This window comes from Podarcis melisellensis (genome assembly GCF_964234715.1).
Source record: "Podarcis melisellensis genome assembly, chromosome: 13".
Taxonomy (NCBI): Eukaryota; Metazoa; Chordata; class Lepidosauria; order Squamata; family Lacertidae; genus Podarcis; species Podarcis melisellensis.
Window position 1 is genome coordinate 6,114,151 of NC_138545.1, and position 14,839 is coordinate 6,128,989.

At 48.4% G+C, this 14,839-nt stretch overlaps 1 protein-coding gene and 1 long non-coding RNA gene across 2 annotated transcripts in view; one reads left to right on the plus strand and one right to left on the minus strand.

Annotated features, from left to right (window-relative positions):
• The window catches only part of LOC309355953, a 125,624-nt gene that overhangs the window by 100,448 nt on the left and 10,337 nt on the right, over window positions 1–14,839 (minus strand). The gene's annotated exons all lie outside the window — the stretch shown is intronic.
• Window positions 11,981–14,839, plus strand: part of TGM1 (transglutaminase 1) — a 51,553-nt gene continuing 48,694 nt past the window's right edge. The window contains exon 1 of the mRNA XM_081886767.1: window positions 11,981–12,113. The gene's annotated coding sequence lies outside the window, so the exon portion shown is untranslated. The remainder of the gene's footprint in view (window positions 12,114–14,839) is intronic.

A 14,839-nucleotide genomic window follows, 5' to 3' on the forward strand; every position in this document is an offset into this window, starting at 1 on the left:
AGATCACTTGGGTATAAATGAGAGGCGAGATGATCACATGGATGAGAAAGTGTCCTGAATCAGCTGCCGTCAGCTGTTGTTGTTGTTTAGTCGTTTAGTGGTGTCCGACACTTCATGACCCCCTGGACCAGAGCACACCAGGCACTCCTGTCTTCCACTGCCTCCCGCAGTCAAACTCATGCTGGTAACTTCGAGAACACTGTCCCACCATCTCGTCCTCTGTCCTCCCCTTCTCCTTGTGCCCTCCTTCTTTCCCAACATCAGGGTCTTTTCCAGGGAGTCTTCTCTTCTCATGAGGTGGCCGAAGTCTTGGAGCCTCAGCTTCAGGATCTGTCCTTCCAGTGAGCACTCAGGGCTGATTTCCTTCAGAATGGAGAGGTTTGATCTTCTTGCAGTCCATGGAACTCTCAAGAGTCTCATCCAGCACCATAATTCAAAAGCATCAATTCCTCGGCAATCAGCCTTCTTTATGGTCCAGCTCTCACTTCCGTACATCACTACTGGGAAAACCATAGCTTTCACTATAAGGACCTTTGTTGGCAAGGTGATGTCTCTGCTTTTTAAGATGCTGTCTAGGTTTGTCATTGCTTTCCTCCCAAGAAGCAGGCTTTTTTTAAAAAAAATTGTGACTGCTGTCACCATCTGCAGTGATCATGGAGCCCAAGAAAGTAAAATCTCTCACTGCCTCCCTTTCTTCCCTTTCTATTTGCCAGGAGGTGATGGGACCAGTGGCCATGATCTTCATTTTTTTGATGTTGAGCTTCAGACGATATTTTGCGCTCTCCTCTTTCACCCTCATTAAAACGTTCTTTAATTCCTCCTCGCTTTCTGCCCTTATTCTGATTGCCCCTGCTATGAACCTAGCAACCTTTGCTGTTATCTGCTCATTTTGATCTGACAAAAGAAAGGACATTGTGGCAATGGTTGGGCACCCTGGGACGGTTAGTACGAGTGGGGCGATGATCTCGTTCCTCAGGTCTTTGCAGAGAGTACAAGATAGGAGGACGTGTGCCGCTGTTTTGGTGCTACCATCTCCACAGGGGCAAAGACGTTTCTCAGGCGAGATCTTTTGGAATCGACCCTCTAGTCTTGCAAGTGTAAAAGCACGTCTGTATTTTGGGATAGTAAGTTTGTGCAGATATGGAGAATCAAAATGGAGAGGTGGAAAATGAACATACCAAGGGCAGAATTTCCTTATAGTGGCCAGGTTGTTCCGATGCTCGATATCTTTTAGACGTTGACCAATTAGACTGTTTGCTTTAGCAGGGCCCATAGTGAGTAGGTGTTGTGGGGATAGGACACAAGAGTGAAGTTTTTGATAGACGGTTTTAGCACTGTGGGTTAAACCACAGAGCCTAGGACTTGCCGATCAGAAGGTCGGCGGTTCGAATCCCCGCGACGGGGTGAGCTCCCGTTGCTCAGTCCCTGCTCCTGCCAACCTAGCAGTTCGAAAGCACGTCAAAGCGCAAGTAGATAAATAGTTACCGCTCCGGCGGGAAGGTAAATGGTGTTTCGGTGCGCTGATCTGGTTTGCCAGAAGCGGCTTAGTCATGCTGGCCACATGACCCAGAAGCTGCATGCCGGCTTCCTCGGCCAGTAAAGCGAGATGAGCGCCGCAACCCCAGAGTCGGCCACGACTGGACCTAATGGTCAGGGGTCCCTTTACCTTAACCTTTAAGCCAGGCACTTTTATGGGAGTCTTGAAGTACTAGGGAGAGTAAACCGGGGGGATTTGAGTTTAGGCGGAGCCAGAAGTTAAGAGTTTTTTTGCCAAGTTTGCAATTCTACTGAAGGGAGACTTGCCTCCAGTCTCAATGATGTGTTTGGGACACATGGTGGTGCAGAAAAAATCTGCCTTAGAAACTTTGATTGAACAGCTTCCAAAGCGCTATGGTGGTTACCAGTCCAAATCTGAGCCCCGTATGGATGAGAAAGTGTGTCGCAGTGTAGCAGGCAGAGAGTTGGACTAGGATCTCGGAGAGCTGGATTTGAATCCCCGTTCACCCATTAAGCTCACCGGGTCGACACACTCTTTGTGTAGCCTACCTCACAGGGTTGCTGTCGCAAGGAGAAAATGAGAAGCGGGAGAGTCCTGTGTATTGCGCTCCTTCGTATCTAAGCGCAATTATAAGATTATGTAAGTGATAGGTAATATTTCTGTGTTCGTAGAAACGGCATGAGATTGACACATGTGGAATAAGCTTCACCTGTTGCCTTTCTGCCTGCTGGGCATCTGTTCCAGACACAGGAGCCTTCCTGGGAAGAAATTCATCATGGCATGTGATTGCAGCAATATTTTGGCAGGGAGAACGAGGGTGATTTAATCCATCCCAAAGCCAATCTCAGCTGTCAACGATGATGAAGTACAGAAGTCTCCTTGGAATCTAAGGGTTTTTAATCCATGAGGCAGTTCACCTTCTGGAATGCCGCATCGGGTAATAGCAAAGACAAAGTGCCTCTGAGCAGCTGCAGAGTGCATTTTCAAAGAATCACAGAATTGTAGTAGTAGTAGTAGTAGTAGTAGTAGTAGTAATAATAATAATAATAATTTATTCATTCATTCATTTATTCATACCCCGCCCATCAGCTCCCATGAGAATATAATCATAAAAAGTGATAAAACATCAAACATTAAAAACTTCCCCAAACAGGGCTGCCTTCAGATGTCTTCTAAAAGTCAGATAGTTGCTTATTTCCTTGACATCTGATGGCAGGGCGTTCCACAGGGCGGGAACCACCACCGAGAAGGCCCTCTGCCTGGTTCCCTGTAACCTCACTTCTCGCAGGGAGGGAACCGCAAGAAGGCCCTCAGAGCTGGACCTCAGTGTCCGGGCTCAACGATGGGGGTGGACACGCTCCTTCAGGTATACAGGGCCATTTAGGGCTTTCAAGGTCAGCAGCTACAACACTTTGAATTGTGCTCAGAAACGTACTGGGAGCCAATGCAGGTCTTCCAGACTGGTGTTATATGGTCTCGGCAGCCGCTCCCAGTCACCAGTCCGGCTGCCGCATTCTGGATTAGTTGCAGTTTCCAGGTCACCTTCAAAGGTAGCCCCACGTAGAGCGCATTGCAGTAGTCCAAGCGGGAGATAACCAGAGCATGCACCACTCTGGCGAGACAGTCTGTGGGCAGGGAGGGTCTCATCCTGCGTACCAGATGGAGCTGGCAGACAGCTGCCCTGGACACAGAATTGACCTGCGCCTCCATGGACAGTGGTGAGTCCAGAATGACTCCCAGGCTGCGCACCTGCTCCTTCGGGGGCACAGTTACGCCATTCCGTACCCCATTTAGTCCAACCCCTTGCAACGCAGGGACCATGGCTCAAAACGTTTAATGTGTACATTGCCACGCTTTTTTGGCACACTTACAAGGACCCGCAGCTAAAGACGCACACCCAGCAGATTGCATCGAGGCGTGGATTGCGTGTTCCTTTCTCTATGGGATGACGCTTCCAAAGCCTAGGCTGAATCTGCCAAACTGTTTTCGTTGCTCGGAAACAACCCTGGGGTTTTTTGAGCGAAGAGTGCCTCTGAGCAAGTGCAGAGAGTGATTCCCTCTCCGCAGTGCAGGGAAGAAATCATTCCCTGTAGTCACATCCATACATGCAGTGCATGGCTAGTTCCTGGGAACTCTAGTTTGTTAAAGGTGCCGTGAGCGGTAAGCTACAGTTCCTGGCATTCTTCGGCAGAAGCGGAGTACAGTGGTACCTCAGGTTACAGACGCTTCAGGTTACAGACTCCGCTAACCCAGAAATAGTGCTTCAGGTTAAGAACTTTGCTTCAGGATGAGAACAGAAATCGTCCTCCGGCGGTGCGGCGGCAGCAGGAGGCCCTGTTAGCTAAAGTGGTGCTTCAGGTTAAGGTCAGTTTCAAGTTAAGAATGGACCTCCGGAACGAATTAAGTACTTAACCCGAGGTACCACTGTATGTTCTTCAAACGTGCCTGAGGCTCACAAGGTTCCAGAAAAGGAGTCAGTTCCAGGATTAAGCCCCAGCACATCTTCATTTCAAAAAATTTAAGCCTTGATTAAATGTGCAAGAGTTGGAGAATGTTCTGGAAGGGCTGAGGAAGTCCAGAGAGAAATAGTTTAGTTTTGCTGTTTCCAAGAGCAGAGACATCCGGGCAAAAGGTCAGGTGGGTCAATGTCTCTCTCTCTCTCCTCACACACCACCCCCTTTTTGGGTTCTGTGACAGGTAGAAATTCAACAGGGGCTGTTTTCACCCTTGCAATATCTGCACCTGTGATAGGTAGAAATTCAACAGGGGCTGTTTTCACCCTTGCAATATATCCACCTCAGGGCTGTGATGAACCTTTTGACAGTGTGCAACTCCAACTCCCATCAGCCCCATACATATTTTTCCCCCGGGTTTTGCAAATCCTTTATTATTTTATTCACATAATATACATTCTTTACAACAAACAACTCCAAAATAAACAGACAACTCCAGAATAAAATCATATGTAACAGAACCACAAGTCTCATGTTTTCATTTACACTGATCTCCTCTATGATACCTTTACTTGATATTTCTTGCTGCTTTCTGATTTCCTTATAGAATCTTTATTAAAATATGTTGTTGTTGTTTAGTCGTTTAGTGGTGTCCGACTCTTCGTGACCCCCTGGACCAGAGCACGCCAGGCACTCCTGTCTTCCACTGCCTCCCGCAGTTTGGTCAAACTCATGCTGGTAACCTCGAAAACACTATCCAACCATCTCGTCCTCCGTCGTCCCCTTCTCCTTGCGCCCTCCATCTTTCCCAACATCAGGGTCTTTTCCAGGGAGTCTTCTCTTCTCATGAGGTGGCCAAAGTCTTGGAACCTCAGCTTCAGGATCTGTCCTTCCAGTGAGCACTCAGGGCTGATTTCCTTCAGAATGGAGAGGTCTGATCTTCTTGCAGTCCATGGGACTCTCTAGAGTCTCCTCCAGCACCAGAATTCAAAAGCATCCATTCTTCTTTACGGTCCAGCTCTCACTTCCATACATCACGACTGGGAAAACCATTGCTTTTACTATAAAAATTTAAATCTCTTAAATCCTATACCAATCTTTAACAATTTGAATTAATCCCTTCACCTCCCTCCCCCACAGCCCAGTACTTCACCCATGTGCAATATTCTTTACCTACTACAGTGGTACCTCGGGTTACATACGCTTCAGGTTACATACGCTTCAGGTTACAGACTCTGCTAACCCCCAAAAAAGTGCTTCAGGTTAAGAACTTTGCTTCAGGATGAGAACAGAAATCGTGCTCCGGCGGCGCGGCGGCAGCAGGAGGCCCCATTAGCTAAAGTGGTGCTTCAGGTTAAGAACAGCTTCAGGTTAAGAACGGACCTCCGGAACGAGTTAAGTACCTAACCCTAGGTACCACTGTATTATTTTTGTTATTGTTGTGTTATTCCCTTTATTTGTTATTCCATCCTTAATATATAATTATCCTATCTCCTTGCACCTTTTAAACTTTTAAACATACATTTGTGTGTATGTGTGTTCTTGTTTTTATTATGTATTTTGCGTTTTCGTCTCGAATTTTTATGTTGTGGAGATGAAGGGTAGTGTGCAAATTTAACAAAATAAAAACTTTCTGCCAGGAAAAAAGCTCCTGCAGACTCTTCCATCTCCCCACAATACGCCCCCAACCCACACAGGGCTTCGGAAAACCTGTGCTTGTTTCACTAACCACATAAATATATGTCCCAGTCACTTGCTGTCTCTCAGCCTAACCAAGCAAACCACCCTGAAGCACCCAAGATGGAGGAGATGCAAAAACAATGGATAAATAAGAATATTTAAAAGGCATCTGTGTGTGTGTGTGTGTGTGTGTGTGCATGTGTGTGTGTGTGTGTGTGTGTGTGTGTGTATGTACGCGCTGCACCGGTTGAATGCCTGCCTGCTGAGCCACTCTTAAAGGAGCCAGGGCCCAGCTGATCCTTCAACAAAAGCCTTGCTGCCCCACCTCTCTCCATCCCTCCTGCCCTGTGCTGCAACCCTCCCTCAACCTGCCCCAACACGCACCTCAGCTCCAACAGATGCTGCCAACACCCCTAGGAACAATCTTTCTCCCAAATCTAGCTCCGCCTGGCCAGGACTCCTGGGTCCTAGCTCCAGCTGCAGAGCTGAGCGGGTGCCCATGGGCCAAAGAGGAACATTCGGCCCCATACACACATGCCACATTCTAAAGAAAACAGCCACAACCACGCACTCAAAACAAATGAAATACAGTGGTACCTCGGGTTAAGTACTTAATTCGTTCCGGAGGTCCGTACTTAACCTGAAACTGTTCTTAATCTGAAGCACCACTTTAGCTAATGGGGCCTCCTGCTCCCACCGCGCTGCCGGAGCACGATTTCTGTTCTTATCCTGAAGCAAAGTTCTTAACCTGAAGCACTATTTCTGGGTTAGCGGAGTCTGTAACCTGAAGCATATGTAACCTGAAGCGTATGTAACCTGAGGTACAACTGCACCGTGAAAATCCCTGAAATGAGAAGTAATCGACTAGAAATATGAAAAATCCTAAACCTTAAATGACCAAAATTCAAAAAAGAGGGTTAAAACTCCAAAAAAATCAGAATTTTGGGGAGTTTTAACCCCCTTTTTTGAATTTTGGTCATTTAAGGTTTATGATTTTTCTATTTCCTTCTGAGGAATCTGAATAGTTCAGTGAAACGAGGTTTGTAGTCGGCATCCCGTTATGGCTTTGTACAATTCTAGGTTTTTCTAATTTTTTCCTTAAACTTTTTGATTTTTATTATTTAGTTTATTTCTATAAGATAATATTTCTAGTCGATTACTTCTCGTTTCAGGGATTTTCACGGTATTTCATTTGTTTTGTGTAATTTCTCAGTTCTGTGACTGTCTTCTACTACAACCACGCACTCAGCAAGCACTCTGGCAACTGTATCAATCAATCAATCAATCAATCAATCAAATCTTTATTACTGTCATAGACCAGCATAAGCAGGGGTTGGGGTGCAATCATTTAGAATCTTACAGATTCTGGAAAGCTAAAAAAATATTAAAACAGAAGGTATATCTGAAAGACTGTAAGAATCTAAAAGAAACGGACAGAATCTAAAAGAAGGGTTAAGAACATTAGTGGCATACGGAAGAGCGTAAAAGGTTAGTATATAAAAGACTACAATTATCAATTTAGATAGCGCTCTGATGTGAGTGTTCATTCAATCTAGTTTGTGGCCCAGGTCATCATCTGACGGAATTTGGAAGTTGCTGTGCAGAATCTGCCAACGTCGTATGTTGTAGCAGGGTTGGTATCTGACAGCGGCAGGGAGGTATAAGATTGTCCTGTGTGCCCTGGGTACTTATGGAGTAGTGGGGAGATGAAGTTAATACACATTTCTCTATATCAGAATGAATGAATTTTATTATTACGGTCACAGACCAGTTCCGGCTCACTTACAATATCAGGGAAATCATAAAACACAACAGGAATACACTGAATTGCAATTGGGTATAACAGAGACGATACAGATATAGCGGCAGTTTTTAAAAAAAATATTAAATCTTGATCACCTAAAATTGTCATTTAAAACCTTAATCATTTGGTAGTACAGCTTGTTCCCTAAGTTTTATGGCAGTCGCACAGAATTTGGCCACCCTTAGCGTGATCTCTAGATCCTTGTCCTCTACCAGGAGTTTTAGACATTCAAATTCGGACCCATTTGGAGATTTTGGTATGACAGGAGTGATAAATACCGAGCGTATATCCCCGTAGAAACGGCAGCGTAACAAGACATGAGAGACAGTTTCTCCATATCGTATAGACACTGGAGAAGCACATGCTCCGTTGTTTCTGTTTGAACCTGGCGGCTGTAGTTTGTTAAGGGTGCTGGGAATTGTAGCGTCGCAAAGCGTAAACTACAGTTCCCATGGTTCTTGGTAAAAAGGTAAAGGGATCCCTGACCATTAGGTCCAGTCATGACCGACTCTGGGGTTGCGGTGCTCATCTCGCTTTATTGGCCGAGGGAGCCGGTGTACAGCTTCCGGGTCATGTGGCCAGCATGACTAAGCCGCTTCTGGCGAACCAGAGCAGTGCACGGAAACGCCGTTTACCTTCCCGCCAGAGTGGTACCTATTTATCTACTTGCACTTGATGTGCTTTTGAACTGCTGGCTTGGCAGGAGCAGGGACCGAGCAACGGGAGCTCACCCCGTCGTGGGGATTCGAACCGCCGACCTTCTGATCAGCAAGTCCTAGGCTCTGTGGTTTAACCCACAGCGCCACCCATGTCCCTATGGTTCTGGGTAGATGGGTGGAAAATGCGCTTTAAATGTACGTTGTGTACACAGCCTGGGAAGGGGTTTAGTCCAGCGGGAGAAAAAGTTTAGCTCAGGACTCCTGGGTTCCATTCCCAGGCCGACGCTCCCCCAAATGATTTATTGGCATCCCTTTCCGCGTGGGATTCTAGGAACTCGCAACAAGTCGTTACTGGGAGAGTGACTCAGCCTCGCAAGAGTCGTCCTTGGGAAGGAGGAGGATTTATGAGGAGGGAGCAACTTTCGGGAGAAGCGAGGGTGACTTCATTCCAATGAGGTTCACAGTTCATGGAGCCCCAGATTGGGCAATGGCTGTGGCTCAGGCACGGAGCAGCCACTCTGGGTGCAGAAGGAAGGCCCCAGGGTTCAATCCTGACTGGAGAGCTGCTGCCAGTCAGTGCAGACATTCCCAGAGGCCGATGACAAACCTAGACAGCATCTTAAAAAGCAGAGGCATCACCTTGCCAACAAAGGTCCGTATAGTCAAAGCTATGGTTTTCCCAGTAGTGATGTATGGAAGTGAGAGCTGGACCATAAAGAAGGCTCATCGCCGAAGAATTGATGCCTTTGAATTCTGGTGCTGGAGGAGACTCTGGAGAGTCCCATGGACTGCAAAAAGATCAAACTTCTCCATTCTGAAGGAAATCAGCCCTGAGTGCTCACTAGAAGGACAGATCCTGAAGCTGAGGCTCCAAGACTTTGGCCACCTCATGAGAAGAGAAGAGTCCCTAGAAAAGACCCTGATGTTGGGAAAGATGGAGGGCGCAAGGAGAAGGGGACGACGGAGGACGAGATGGTGGGACAGTGTTCTCGAAGCTACCAGCATGAGTCTGACCAAACTGCGGGAGGCAGTGGAAGACAGGAGTGCCTGGCGTGCTCTGGTCCAGGGGGTCACGAAGAGTCGGACAGGATTAACAACTAAACAACTAAACAACAACAACAAGGCCCTGTTTGCAGTACTACGCCTTTAAGGACCCTTCTTTCCCCTCAAAGCATTCTGGATGCTGTAGTTCGTTAAAGGTCGCTGGGAGTTGTAACTCTCTGAGCAGGTGAACTACATTGCCCAGAATTCTCTGAGGGGAGAAATGTATTCCGGATGCGTTTTAAAGGCGCAGTGTTGTATTCACAGCCTGGTTTTCTGCACACACAAACACTTTTCTCTTGTCCGCCCTCCAGGGAAGCAAGAGGCTTTACGAGAATACGAAGGAACCTCCCAGCCAGATAAACATCTTTCCACATTGTTGTTATTTACGTATTATCGACACTTCACCCAGGTTGCAACATTAACATACATTAAAAGCAGTTTAAAACAAGTTGCCTCCATAAAAACAAAGTAATGTTTATTGGATTTTATTGCGCTAGCCAAAGCAGTGGCGTAGCGTGGGTTGTCAGCACCCGGGGCAAGGCAAGTAATTTGCGCCCCCTAACCCGTAGATTTGCGCCCCCTAACCCTAACCCCCAGATGTTGCGCCCGGTGCGGCCGGGCCCCCCTGCACCCCCCCACACTACGCCACTGAGCCAAAGGCCAGGGCAACATATAAAGAAATCAAAAGGAGGTTGAAAAAACCACAGGGGTCGCTACATATGCAGTGAAACTACGGTCAAATCCACCAAATATTTCTTATTACACAGAATAAAAATCAATTCTCAAATAAAATGTGCAAATTAGATCTCAGAGTCCCTTTTGTAAATAACCCATCCAGTTCTTTCTTCCTAGGTAAAGGTCAAGGGACCCCTGACCATTAGGTCCAGTCGTGGCCGACTCTGGGGTTGCGGCGCTCATCTCGCTTTATTGGCCAAGGGAGCCAGCGTACAGCTCCTGGGTCAAGTGGCCAGCATGAGTAAGCCGCTTCTGGCGAACCAGAGCAGCGCACGGAAACGCCGTTTACCTTCCCGCCGGAGCGGTACCTATTTATCTACTTGCACTTTGATGTGCTTTCGAACTGCTAGGTTGGCAGGAGCAGGGACTGAGCAACGGGAGCTCACCCCATCGTGGGGATTCGAACTGCCGATCTTCTGATTGGCAAGCCCTAGGCTCTGTGGTTTAACCCACAGCGCCACCCGCGTCCTAGGTAATGGCAAATGTCCTCTACGTGTGGTTGCCCACACAGACAGAATAAAAGGCAGGTATGAGGGAGATCTGGCTGGTTGATACAAAATAAGGTGGGTTAGAAAAAAAACCAGCAACATAGAATTGCAGAGTTGGAAAGTATCCTGGGGTCATTTACCCCCTGCAATGCAGAAATCTCAACTAAAGCATCCACGGCAGATGGCAGGGGCGACAACTGCAGGTGGGCCGGGGAACGGGCACCCACAATTTTTTTGTTGTGGGTGCCCAGCCTCCCCCCTCCGCTGCCAGCTGGCTGCCACCGCCTTGATAATTTTTGTTGCCCTTTTCTGAACATTTTCCAGCTCAACGATATCCGTTTTCAGTTGAGGTGACCAGAACCCTACACGGTGTTCCTGATGTTCTTATACTGTAGATTTGTATTTGCAGTTTTATTCAGCGGGTCTCCTGTCTGCCTCCCTAGGCTTGGCTTTTCTCACATGCATGTGCAAAGTGTCGCCTGCTCTGGTGCCACCGCAGGAAATCTGGTTGCAATAAATGATTAGAAACACAGAGGATGAGAGGGTCCCAAATTCAATCGCCGGCCTGACAGTTGACTTTCTATTTCTAATAATAAACAATTTTATTAGACACATCTTTGTACACAAGAGAGACTTCAGTGCCAGAACTCGCCTCTGAAGTCAAATCCACACCCACACACTGGGAATCCTGCGAACTGCTGTCCACCCCTCCCAGAGCTACAATTCCCAGCACCCTTAGCAAATTACACATCCCAAAATTATTTTGGGAAGGGTGGAGACGCGTTTGAGATGCGTTGTAAAGACATTAGATAGACTTGGGGGAGTTTTAATGTTGCTTTCATTCTATTAGTGTTTGTGGCTTTTTTAAAAAAACAACATTTTTTAACTTTGAGGTTTTTTCTGCATGATTTTAACTTCCTTGGTCTGGAGCAGTGGCATAGCGTGGGGGGTGCAGGGGGGGGCGGCCGCACCGGGCGCAACATCTGGGGGTTAGGGGGCGCAAATCCACGAGTTAGGGGGTGCAAATTACCTTGCCCCGGGTGCTGACAACCCACGCTACGCCACTCAACCTGTGGGTCCCCAGATGTTGTTGAACTACAATTCCCATCACCTCTAGCTAGCAATGCTGGAGCTCAGGGATGATGGGAGTTGTAGTCCTTTTAATGTTTAATAGGTTATTGTATTTTAGTCTTTTTTGGGAGGCCGCCCAGAGTGGCTGGGGGGACCCAGCCAGATGGGCGGGGTATAAATAATAAAGCAGCATTATTATTATTATTATTATTATTATTATTATTATTATTATTATTATTATTATTCAACAACATCTGGGGGCCCACAGGTTGAGAACCGCTGGTGGAGGAAAGGCAGAATGCAAAATATGGATGAGGGCCGTGCGCGCATTTCTGGGGAAACCTTGTACCCGCCACACACACACCCCTTTCTCCTTGCAGACCCACAGCGGGGGCAGCCAGTTCACCCCTCCTGCTTGCCTCCCCCTTGACTCACCCTGGTGGGCACCGTGCCAGCTCCCCACATGCTCAGAGAAGAGGACGCTTCCCTCTTACCCCGTGGTGCAAGAGGTGCCTTTCCCTCCCCGGATATTTCTCATAGTTGTGACACCCAACCCTGGCGGCTCCACCCCGCGCTCCTGACAGAAGACAGGCGCTGGCAGAGCCCTCTCCAACTTCAGAGAGCTCCAGGGAGAGGGAGAGGCCAGACGGGAGCGGGTCGACCTCGGCTGCTGAGCGCCAGGTGGGTGCCAGTCCGGGTGCGCCCTCGGTGCCAAGGGGAGAGCGCGCCCTGGCCATGCGTAAAGGGGCGCCCAGGGGATCGCGGGTGGGAGCAATGGATGGCTTCGCCGAGAGTTTGGAAGGAGGGCGCGCCAGGGGGCACGGGAAGGGTGTGGGTGCCAGGGGGCACGGATGGAGCCCGAGGGGTCATGGACCCTCTGGAGGGGCGTCCAGGGATCAGTGGAGGAAAGGAGGACTTTGTTGCGCATGCTGTGTGGGGGTTTTTTTGGGGGGTGGCGAGAGTGCCGGTGTGAGTGTTGGTGCCAGGAGTGGATGGGCTGTGGGGGTGCTTGCTCCGCGTCGCGGGGAGTTCCGCAGGTCAGGAAGGCGAAAGAGGGACCTAATGTGTTCCTGCGCGTTTTAAAAACTCCGGAGAAGTTGGGATAGGTCTCTAGATCTTAAGCATTCATTTGAAAGATGGGGGGCAGGTTTTTTAAGGGGGGAGAGTTGGCCTGGAAAATCAGTGAGGGGGTGAACGGGGGGGCAATCGGGACAGGAGAGGACAGGGCAGTCACAGGTGCGAATGGAGAAATCTGCGCGTGGCGAAGGTTTTTGGGGAAGGAGTTGAAGAAGAATTGGAGAAAATGCCTCGAAAGAGACGTGCGTTTGTGGTAAGGCAGGGGGGGGCGCGCGCATAGAAGACGGTTCAAGAGGGTCTCATGTCGGGGTGGGGGGCAGAATTAATGTCCGGGAGGTTTGGGTGCTGTGGAGGCGAGCACTGAAAACATCTTGAGGGTTTGGAAAAGGTGACTTTCCCAGTGATGCAATGCTGGGGAGTTTTTTTTGGGGGTGGGGAGGAACTGGGGTGGGGTCCAAATGTATTAGGTGGCCAGCTCAGGTCAGGTATATGGGGCAGAGGTCCCTGGCCCCACTCAGCAGAATGGCCAGTGGGTCGCACCCCAGACAAGTGCAATACTGTGATTTGCATTCCTCTCTAACGAGAGACACCCCATAAACCCATTAAGTTTAGAATCCAATCTTATCCAATTGGGTAAGAGAGGAATCCCCCCCTCCTTGTTATCCAGTAAATTGGTTTTGAAAACAGGTGGGCGCCCATTTCAACAGGGAAGGGGGCTTTGGGCCAGAGTTGGGATTTGGGGAGGGGTCTCGAGGGCAGATCAAGGGCTCAGCTTTTCTGAAAATGCTGCCGGCCCGTGTGGACAATACAGGGCAGGATGGAGCGAGAATCTGACTCGGTCTTAATCTGATTTACATCCCAGTGGAATGATGTCAGTTCTGGTTTGGTGGCCGTGCTTCCCCGGTGAGGATTTGCAAGTTGTTAGAGACGGGTGAGCCTTGTTTTGGAGGGCGCCTCCCTCTTGATGGGTGCTAGGAAAAGGGCAGGGCAGCGGTGCCAAGGGGCAGAGGGTGCCAGGCGATGCAGATGAGCTGCGGGTGTTGGTGCGGCGAAGGAAATGAATGAGCTGCTAATCTCGGCTGGAGGAATCTGAGACAGAGGAGACATTGGGAAGTTGCGGGCTTTGAAGGTTGAAAATAGGGCTTTCCCCGCACCTCTCTCTCTCTCTCTCTTTTAAATAGATATTTCTTTCTGGTCCTGTAAGTCAGGACAGAGCGGGTAAGGGGACACCTTTGCATTTTGCAAAGATTCCACAACGACAGCCCTGCAAGGCCCGTTTGGCCAAAATGGAGAGGGACTTGCCCACGGCATTTGGGGATTATTCCACGACTGGACAGGGGATTTCCTTTACAGGGGCCCTATAGAGGGAAGCTTTTAAATATATGGTGTTTTATTATGTTTCTATATCTGTCAGAAGCTGCTGAAAGGGCCTGGGGCAACTCAGTCAGATGAGGTATATTATTATTATTATTATTATTATTATTATTATTATTATTATTATTATTACTCTGTTCTGGAGTGTGGCCCGAAAACAGGCGAAGGGGTGTGCTGGGTAATTTTGGGTATTGTTTATAATGGGGTACTTCAAGAAGAGGGGTTTTTGGAAATGGATTTGCAACGGAAGCTGTTTGGAGAGATTCGGAGGCAGCAACATCCCAGAAACCAGGGCTGAATCATTCAGAAGGTCCTAATAATAATAATAATAATAATAATAATAATAATAAAATTTATTATTTATACACCGCCCATCTGGCTGGGTTTCCCCAGCCACTCTGGGCTGCTTCCAATAAAGTATTAAAATACAGTAGTCTGTCAAACATTAAAAGCTTCCCTAAAGAGGGCTGCCTTCAGATGTCTTCTAAAAGTCTCGTAGTTGTACTTCTCTTTGACATCTAGTGGGAGGGCGCTCCACAGGGCAGGTGCCACCACCGAGAAGGCCCTTTGCCTGGTTCCCTGTAGAGTGTTGCCCTGTCCTGAGTCAGATCATTGGGGTCCACTATTGCCTGTTCTGGCTGGCAGTAGTGGCTCTCCAGAGTTTCAGATCGGGGTCTCTCCCAGCCCTCACCAGAGATCCCACCAGGGATTAAGCCTGGTGGGACCTTATGCACGAAAAGGCGGGCGCTGCACCCCTGGGACACAGTCACACGGCAAAGGGAAGGGGAATCCAGCAACAGGAGGGTGTGAGAGCTGATGCAAGCCTTAAGATCTGGAGATCTGGAAGGGGAACAGCTAAAGCAAATACAAATCTACAGGATAAGAATATCAGGAACACCCTGTAGGGTTCTGGTCGCCTCAACTGAAAACAGAGCTGGAAAATGTTCAGAAAAGGG